This window comes from Haemaphysalis longicornis, unplaced genomic scaffold (assembly GCF_048455015.1).
Source record: "Haemaphysalis longicornis isolate Haplotype H1 unplaced genomic scaffold, Haemaphysalis longicornis Haplotype H1 scaffold_2, whole genome shotgun sequence".
Lineage (NCBI taxonomy): Eukaryota > Metazoa > Arthropoda > Arachnida > Ixodida > Ixodidae > Haemaphysalis > Haemaphysalis longicornis.
Genome location: NW_027526295.1, coordinates 191187543 through 191197817, shown reverse-complemented (window position 1 = coordinate 191197817; position 10275 = coordinate 191187543).

Here is a 10275-nt window from a genome sequence, read left to right as displayed (position 1 = left end):
CGCCGAGGCTACGAACTCTGGAAAGAGCGTTGTGTGTGTCTGTGAGCTTTTTTTTCCTCCATGGCGAACAACATCCTACAGGCCGTAATGACTCCCCCAACGCCACGGAAATAGTCATTGCGGTGAGGTGCGAACATTACTTTTCGTCCCAAGCGATTTTTAACTCTTTCGCTACCGCAGAAAATTGACCAATTTTGGGGGGTCCAAGAAAACATTTTTTTTTCTGCAAAAAAATTATTTAGGCACTAATTGCAGGAGCACAAAATGCAGATTATTTAACGGCCTTTCCAATAACATCAGTTTTTTAAAGGTTTTCATATATCATAGTTGTGAAAAAAAATATCAAAATCAAAAGTTTTGTCAAGTTGTCGAAAAAAATGATAAAAAAGGAGTTGTGTATATCAAACCACCGGTAGTAGAAAAAAATAAGAATATACATTTTGCAGGGAAACATTTCAAAAACACACCCTAAAAAAAATGTCGACTTGCGCGGAACAGTTTTTCAGATATAAAAAAAAATGTTAGCATGCACGGTGCTCGTGTCATGCGGTGAAGCCCAACCTCTAATTCAAACTGTGCAATTTTGGGTGGTTCCTTCGAATAAATCTGGCGGTTTGACGTTATCAGAGGCACCAATTTGCCCCCACATAACGCAAAAACATCTTGTCAATGGCTGACTTTGCATTTACAGCGAGCACAATATTTGGGACAAGCACGCGATGCAGAAAAAAACATGCATGAAGTTGAAAACGGAACGCCGTGGCTGATGTTTGTTGTCGTTCACGGTCAGTTATCTCTCAAAACATAAAGCTGAGCTTTATTATCATCTTCTTACTCGCAATTGTAGCCTTGCTCGCAAAAATGAGGTACGATGAGCGAGAATCGTCCCCTGCGATCTTAGGCCGAGTAGCAGTCGCGCGCTAAAAAAGATCAGCACAACGAGCCTCCTCTATTGCAGCGCCACCTAACATTTTTCAAATGAAACAGTACAAAAACTTATCAGAGACTCTGTCCGAATAGACAGTTCAACTAAGCAGCAACATTAGACACCTGGATATACCCTCGCATGAAAACGAAACTGGAAGGCGAACAGCTGGCAGTGTAAGGCCGGTTTGAAGCGCTGTCCTCGGCGGAACAGATATCTGGCGACTGGGTGTGACCTTTTGACTTGCATCTGAAGTTCTTATCGCAGAAATCGGGTTAGGGTGGGGGGAAATGAGGAGCGGCGTGCTTTGTTCGAGGATCAGTCGCGGACGCTTCAGGCACCATGGCAGTTAGCCTTGAAGTTGGGTAACTGCGTAGTTGCGCTAAATATGAATTTCGCGATGCAGAAACGAAACCGAAACTGTTGTAAACTGTTTGGGAATGGTCCTGGGGTAAGTAGAACTACCAGAGTACTTAGGACAACTTGCGCAAAGGCAATAAAACTGCCTAAAATCATAAAGTAGCTTTGCAACCAGGCACTGCTTGACATTTTCAGCCGATTTCTGGGATTATTACTGTCAGAGCGTGAACCTGACGATTGAAAATCGTTTGCTAGTTCCCCATTCACGCCCTGATAGCAAAAAACAAGCGCTGGTGCAGAGTAATTACGAGTTGCACGCATTCTTCGTTGGTAGCCTTGAGGCGCGATGACCACGCCCCTTTTCCACAACCAGGTGATTCAAAAGCGTGTCAAAAATCGCGTTTCCGTTGCAAAAATGAAAACAAAACTGATTTTGAAAGGCCATTTTCTGATCTAACTCCGAACAGCTTTACTTGTTCGAGAAACGCCTGGAACGCTATGAAAAGGCGCTCCCAAAAGAATCGATCAAATTGATCGATTTTGATAGGCGCGGTAGCGAAAGAGTTAAAGGCAATATTCATCACAAAAACAGTTGCTCCAGTGGCCACTAACGCAATTGGCGGTGAGCGCGACCACGGGTGGCGCTGCGAAGGGCGTCTTCGTGACGTCAGCTTAGGGATTCTCGCATTTGTCGTCTGCTTCACTCGGGCTCGCTCTATATGCTGTTTCTTTGCACTCAGGTAACTTTTGATGTTTGTCCGCACCAGATTTTGCGTATGCGGAACTTTTTATTATAAGAAAAGACTTAAAATCGCATACACTAGCTGAGGGGGTGATTTACAGTATAGCTTTCGGCACCGCTTCGGAAGAAACATTGCCGGCGTGGCCCCTTTCCTGCGAAGCCGGTCTTGCGCGGAGAGTCGGAGCTAGGCGTCAGCTTCTGTATTCAGAAATCTTTCGGACAAGAGAACATCCTGAGTCTAAAAACCGACAGCAGCGAAAATGCAAGACCAAAACAAAATTCAGGCCTTCGTGGCTCTCGGCTTTGGCAGAAGGCACTACGATTCCTGGTAATCGTATGTAAGGTAAAACAGTTTTTGCAACCTTGCCGGACGCTCGAAAGTATTGTATCACATCACTTTACGTTGTCATAGCATGAAAGTGTGCCGACATGCACTATGGGGCGCAAAAAATGTAAGTTGAGTTCCAAATAACCTACGTATGTATAGGCGCGTGCTGGTGCATACTTTTGACCAGTATGGAGGCTTATAGAGCAGAACGGAAAACATGTAGGGTAAAAATACAGTAACAATATGTTTCTTCAGACCTCTGAGGGACATTCCGGTACATTTCCGACAGCCATGCCTTCCAAATATTCAGATTAATAACACTGCACTCAAGAGTACGAGGAGGAGAGGGAGGAGGAAAAAAACTTTAGCAGTAAAATCGATCTCGTTAGTGGGCGGGTTCCTCAGTCCAGGACAGACAGTAAGAATAATTTTCTTCACTTCATCGAATGTCATCCCGAGTAGGCAAGAATTTGTTCTTTGCGCCTGAAGGGGTTGGAAAAACATAAATAGCTGCTTGGAGGTATTCATCGGTTATGATTCTTAATAATACTGAAAACCGGCACGTACACCATTTCTTGCGTTTCTCAGCGAGTATATCAAGCCTTCAACACCGTAATCATGTCATAGCTGTTCATGTTGAGATTCAGTTCGTTAGTTACGATAAAAATTGGGGGCGGAAAAGTCGCCTTCCAGTACTCTGGACTACGTCGTCTGCGCCGTTTCGCGGTGGCGTAGCACAAACCTTCTCATTGCATTTGCATGGAAATAAACTCACGCTGCGAATATGCACCTTCTTGTACGCAGCCATACCGAAAGCCAATTTCTGAAGATTGTAGTGTATGCCTCATAGCCTGAAGAACGTATCCACACGAACTATTTGCGCCTCTCAAGCATCCCCAAACCTCCTAATAAGACGTGCGTAGCGGCGCAGAAAATTTAGTGCCTTGGGAAAAGCATTCACCTGATACAACTCAACAACAACGAAAGAAATAGAAGACAACCGCTTTGTTTCCTGCTTCTCGATGCGCGTGTAGGGACGCGCTGCTTGGTGCGTACAATTAGACTGTTGAGTATTTATATGAACATATCGAAAATACTTTAGGGGAGCCTACGCATTTTGCAAACTTATCGAGGAGCTCTGAGCCCTGGACCTGGCAAATAAGCTAGAAAGGAGGAGTTACACACGATTATCTGGCCGATGCTCTGAAGAAAGTTGGTCTCTCTCTCCTCATTCGTTGCAAACTTTTGCGGTATACAGCTTGAAGTTATTAAGAGCTGTCAGAAGCTGGAAAAATAACTGAATTACTGGAAATACGCTTTTCGATGCCCTAAAAGATTAAAGCGGGCGATGTTTAGCTTAGGTTTTGCTGCCCGTCACAAGCGGACCTCAGCGGAGCGAGTGTATCAGCGGCGCAAGTGTAGCAGACGACAGCGGCGTGAGTCCCTAAGCTGACGTCAGAGCCAGGGGGCGCCACTCAAACATCTCACCGCCAATAGTGCCGCGAACCACGTATGCGTTTGTTTATTTATTGTTTGCTTTTACCGCCCGGCTGCGCCGGTCTGTGTTATCTATGTGCCAAGGGAAGCGCGTGTTCCATTCTTTCTTTCTATGTCGCATGTGTTATCTCTTCTGATAGGGAGAGCGTTCCGAACTAACGTGAACAGCCTAGAATAATCTTCTTTGTTCTGGACGTAAATCGACGGTTTCAGGTGCGAACATTACTTTGCGTCCCAAGCGATTTTTAAAGGCAATATTCATCACAGGAACAGTTGCTCCAGTGGCCACTAATGCAATAGTGCCGCGAACCATGTATGCGTTTGTTTATTTATTGTTTGCTTTTACCGCCCGGCTTTGCCGGTCTGTGTTATCTATGTGCCAAGGGAAGCGCGTGTTCCATTCTTTCTTTCTACGCCGCATGTGTTATCTCTTCTGATAAGGAGAGCGTTCCGAACTAACGTGAACAGCCTAGAATAATCTTCTTTGTTCTGGACGTAAATCGACGGTTCCAGAAACTCTTGCGCCGAAAGATAAAAGCCTGCAAAGCAGACGCCATGGGATTCCGACCGTCGACGCTCGCTCGCACACGTCACTGTTAACTGCTGCTTCGCCGCCTGTGTATTCTTTGAGTTGTTAGGGGAGCGCAAGTTCGCTCCAATAAACGTGTTTTCCTTCAAGACAACTGCGTCGTATCTGGCTTCGTTACAGTAGTATCCACACCGTTCACACAAACTTTAGCTTTGTTTGTAGACATAGTAACAGGAAAGGGAATTTGTGAAACTGACCGCGTGGCGACCTCACTCCTACAGGTCGCAGGAGTTAGTTTCCCCGCGATGGTGCACTGGACTGACGGCGTGGCGGGGGAGAGCTAGCAGGGCCAGGCACAGGAGACAGACTGCGGTCAGAGACCGTCGATCCGTGCCTCATCATACTTGGCGGTGCTGGCTGCTCATGTGGTGCTGCAGGGGGGTGGCGAGGGGTTTTCCGCCAACGCGTAGCAAACCGTGGAGGAAGTCGAGGACCTCGCGGCTGGCGCCGCTGACAAAATCGGAAAATGTGGCCGCAGTTGTAGCTCTTAGGGCCTTGCGTTGATCCGAGATATGCGCTTGAGCTGGTGACAGGGCTTTGAAAGCGGTATACAGTAGCCGGGGCGTGGCCAGTACGGCAGTTCATCGTATTTAGAGCGGGGCTGCCCGGCCAAAGGTTAGAAAGGGGCAGCTGACCCCGAATTATCGTGGTAGTCATTACATCGATATCTGTATCCCTGCCCGGACCCAGACTCAGCAAGCTCAGAAGGGGAATGCTCCTGCTGGACGGCGCACTGCATGGTAAGGCGTTGAATCTGGCTCGATACAAGGACGGTGCCTTGGGTTGGGGCTCACCTTCTGGAACTGTTGGCCAAGCTCTTCCCTAATGATTTTGCGGAAAAGCACGGCGATGTGTTCTGAAGAGTGGGTGTCAATGGTGGCAACACTAGTCACGTTCGGAAGGCGGGCAAATTTCGGTGTAATTCACCGAGTCCTTAGCGTCTCAAATGCGTGTCCATGGCGCATCACATCAGTGGCCGAGGCCAGACCTTCTTTAGGGACCAGGAAGTTGTACCGTCATCGGCGATGCCCTTTAGAAGGTTGCTCACTCTATCTTCATCCGACATTTCGGGACTGACAAGGCGGCACAGCTTGCGCACTGCTTCTATATACGTCGTGCACGTTTCACCGAGGATCTGTGCTCGTTGCGCTAGGCTTTGATTTGCCTTTTTCTTCCTCGAAATCGAGTCGCAAAAATATTTCCTTATCTTATCAACGAAGTGCTCCCACGTTGTAAGTGCGGCCTCGTGATTATCAAACCATAGCAGAGCGGTGCCATAACAAGAGAAAAAAAAAAACATTTGCCAGCTGCATCGCATGATCCCCCCCGATTCTACTTGCTAACTCTCCGCTAGTGCTTAAGCCACTCTTCGATGTCTTCGTTGGCCTTACCAGAGAAGGTGTGTGGTTCACACTGGTGAGGTCAGGCGGAGGCGATTGCAAAAGTCTGAGTACCTCCGTCCCGTTTGTTGCCAACGGTCGCATGGCGATCTTGGGGCGCCATATCAGTCGGCTCTGGAAGAAGTCCAGCGATGCGCCTGCTCTGTCGAAGCTCCGACGCGTCCAGGTTCTAGGTCGGCAGTACCGCGCACCCCTACCAATTGTTGCGGGTGTATAACAGATGGATTTATTTACTGTGAAGGGGCAAAGACAATAACCCTGGTGATTAGGTCCTTTGTCGGCGGTCGAAGCGAGACCACCTTACCCGTTTTTTCTCTCCCAGAGCGCGATTCGTGTAATCGTGCGGCCATATATTCCAGCCACTTATACTTCTAGCTCTCTGCATAAGCTGTGTCGCGTAACACGAACTGCTTCGTTTCAGTTCTGTCGCGTCGTAACAGCATGCAACAAAACGTTTAATAAGGATGGAAAATTAAAATATTTGAACCAACGTCTAAGAAAAAGTGACAGGTGAAGCTTAGGCAATTGTTATTTATGTACTCCGTCATACCAGTCATGCACGTCTTACCGCAGGCCCCCTTGCCGCATTGAGTTACGGGCACTCCGACGCAGCGTCACGTGTCTGCGCAGCTGGCATGCTTGGTGACCGCTTTACGATCTTCCTCTATCTTTTCCTGAGACTTCCTTGGTCACTACTTATACACTGATCTTTTAGGTTCGATAAGAAGCTTTACCTCTGACTCTGAGTAGTCGTCCACTAAGCCAGGGTCCTAACAACGGTGTCCTAACTCTGGATTTTGAACTACGTTATGTGGAATTCTTGAGTTTGAAGTGGCAATCTGCGGCTTGAATATTTGAAGCTAGCTAAAGAGAGTGAGTGAGTGTGTGAGTGGATGAGAGAGTTAGGAAACGGGAGGACCTAGCATTGTGTGGGTAGCCGGCAATGAACCTCAATGGTCGTGACGTCACGGACAGCGCACGTGCTCGCTGCGGCCGGGCGGGTGGTTGGCAAAACATTCGGAACAATGCGCGGCGGGTATGCAGGGAGGCTGCTTTGAGTTTGGACGCACGCAGAAGGTGGAGTTTTAAAGACGATAGTCTTTCTTGGGCTACTTCAAGGCAGAACTGTCTGACTGTTTGTCTGTCTCCCTCGGCAGAATCGGTAGAATCCCCCAACCTTCCCATGAGCTGTGGGAGCTCGAGCTTTTCGCCTCCGGTCCCGGATCCCAGTTGCGGCTCCTGAAAACGAGCGTGCCCATGCACTCCGCACAGATGGGTATAGCCAGCGAAGCTCTGACATGCGGCCGGTAATCTTGTAAAGTGCAAAGCATGGCCTACACATTTCGACGTAACGTTCGGCCGGGGTTTACTTTGCTCCGTTGGAGCTGTTCCGCCCGCACCGCCGCCAGCCCCTGCACGCCGATGTCGGTTGGGCTTTATGCAGCATTGCGCGCGAGCTCTGCTGCAATAATCCCAACCAGTCTGCCTCGCCTTACTTCTGACTCCTCTCTGGCGTGGTTTTTTCAGACATGCGCATGGGTTCGCGCCAAAGGAAATTTCGGCGTATACAGGATCACCGGATTTTACGTTCGCCTAGCCTTATAAGGCTTCGTTTAAAAAAAAAAAAGTGAACCAAAACCCACCCAACACAGGAAAAGAACACGATGTAAAAAAAAAAAAAAATCAACGACAGTAGCGGGGAAACCTACACAGCAAAAACAAAATTGCAAAAACGTATAAAAAAAGAAAACGGTAACTGTAACTGACCTAAAGGGAGCAAAACTGCCCGAAGTCACATTTATAATGCACGAAGGTGTCGTAAATAAATTATATGCGCGACAAAAACCATTCTCCTTCAAGTGTAACAGCCAGTAAAAGAACAGCGTTCACGGTACCCAAACTCGGCTTACACAAGCATGCTAACCACTATAGATTGCGAGATGAGATGTAATGAGACTAATTAGAGGGGTGTTGTTGGTGGTGGTAGAAACATTTATTGAGCTGTTCTCTGCGAGAGTGGTCCCTCAGTGCAGGGATCAATAAGACGACCGGATGGTCTTCGCTCTGGACGCCAAAAGAAGCCATGGTTCTTCAGCGCTGGTTGTCAGGTTCTTCACCGCTCAGAGAGAAGGAGGGGAGAGAGGCGAGGGGGAAGTTTGGGTTTTGTGAACCCCCTTGGACGCTGTAAGGGAGGGTCCCCGGTTGATTGCAATGTTGGCATTCCGCAGAGCATCGGTCAGGGTACATAGAGTGGAGCCGCGTTTGGTTTGAAGCAGGCGGAGGGTTGTTTCGTTTTCTTTAGGAAGTTTTGGATGGGGGGCTGGGTAAGGCTGTCGTGTCAATCTACAACACTGAGGGATTTCTTGAAAGGTGACCAATGAGGAGAACGCCAGTCCTCTACAGCCTGGAGGTTAGAGCTCAGGCTGGCTGATCGGAAAATGTGCGTCAATGTATACATGCGCGAAGATTAGAGGGGTGTCGCCTGGCACGTTCTATTACAGTACACGCAGCGTCGAATTCGGATGTGAGAGCAAGTTCATGTGTTAACTTGGGTACTATATGAGAAGTCAGGGTCGTGTTGGAGGGGAGCTTACTAGTCCTAACCTCACCCGAGTGCGTGAACTGCGGGTATAGGACACCCTCAAGGGGTTGCATCTTGCCGACTTCTGTGACGCTGGGCCTTGGATTTCCAGTGGTAAAGCTGCCCATCCGGCTGCAAAAAGAAAACAAAGTCTTCAGGGTTAAACAATATCGTTAAACAATAAACAATAGTCTTTTTGCCAGACCGTTGTCATCGGAGTATTTTTGCAATTTTTCAAGTACAGTGTTTTTAAGGGGCACTACGTAACTCGTCCAGCTTATCACAGAACAATAGTAGTGTGGCATCATTGGTGTAAATTATGTACTTGGTTTTTAAATCTCACCCAGCAAGCTCCTCTCACTTCGGACCGCCGTGCACGACTCATCGCAGCACAGCCTCGCCTCTACGCTTCACCGCTCCCGTCGAGGACTTCTTCCGGACGCAGCATGATGCCAGGACCTGTGTTTGTGGTGTGTTCTGTGCTCGGTGGCCACCAGTGACTGTGGCAACGCTTCTTACTTTTTCTCTTTTCTCTCTTTACCTATCTCCTTTTTCTCTACCCTATCCTATTCACCCCCTTCTATATTCCCTACCCCCCGGACTGGGTTGTATGCCGGTGAGCCCCCCGATGGGCTCAAAATTATCCCGAGTCCATTTCTTTTCCTTTTCAAACCGAACCACCACTACCACTACTACTACTATACCATTTACTTATGTACGAAAGAAAATTGAGCCTAATGCACTACCCCAAGGAACACCCATACCTATATTTCTTGTTTCAGAATGAACTCTGGTAACCTCCAAGAACAGGGTTTTATAGTATGCAGATAGTATTTATTAAGTTCGGGGGCGAGGCCGCGGACACCGTAATGAACAAGTTTTGTAACAGCAATGGGCGATGAATGCAGTCAAAGGCCTTACTGAAATCTACAAACACATCGAGGAATTATTTTTTCTCGAATGGAGCTAAGTAGACGTATGTTTGCGAAAAGCAAAATTACAGGATTCAGTGATTAACTTTTTCAATCCAGAAGCACGGAGGTGCGGAAAAAAAAAGCGCTAATAATATTGGCCTGTAATTTGATATGGCCGTTCTGGAATTTCTCTTTAACAGGAGTATGAACTTTCGCAATCTGCATTTTACTGGGAAGCGCTCCGTACATAACATATTGGTTGCAGGCATGTGTTAGCGTAAGAGAAAATAAAATGCCTAAGACACATTTTATTGTTTTGATCTGTAGATCATGAGCAGCTACATCAATTTACCATTTTTGAGTTCACCGGATAAACCGATAACCTGGGCTTCGTTTGTGGGGCAAAGAAAAACTGCTACCAAACAGGTATAGCGTACTGCAGGAGCCATCCAAAAATACTGAATACTGGTCGGGTAATACTGCTTAAAAGTGTTCGGTAATGACTCTTTGCTGACTTTGCCTCTTTAATATGTATCACTGGGCTAGCACTTGAGTTTTGTAGTAAGCAATTGGGCCTCTGCCAAATTTAACGACTATGTGAAACAAATGGCTGTAAAATTGTGTTTTGGCTTGTTAGAGCTCATTGTTTAGCATATTGGAAATTTTTAGAATGGGTTCTAATCGCTTAACTGACGTTCTTTTATGAAATAGTTATACAACTTGCTTTTTTGTCCTAATTTTACAGAAAGTGTTGGTTCGTTGTGCAGGGTATGCGGAATTTGTCGGACCTTTATGAAGCTGCTGAATACCTTGCTTCTGGCCTTAACCTGGAATCAGTGTGCTCGCTATGCATGACTTGCGAATTTTGACAGAACGATCCCTGGTTGTGCACAAAGGGAAGCACGTGGAGTGTCAGTCACATAAAGCTTTCGTAATATC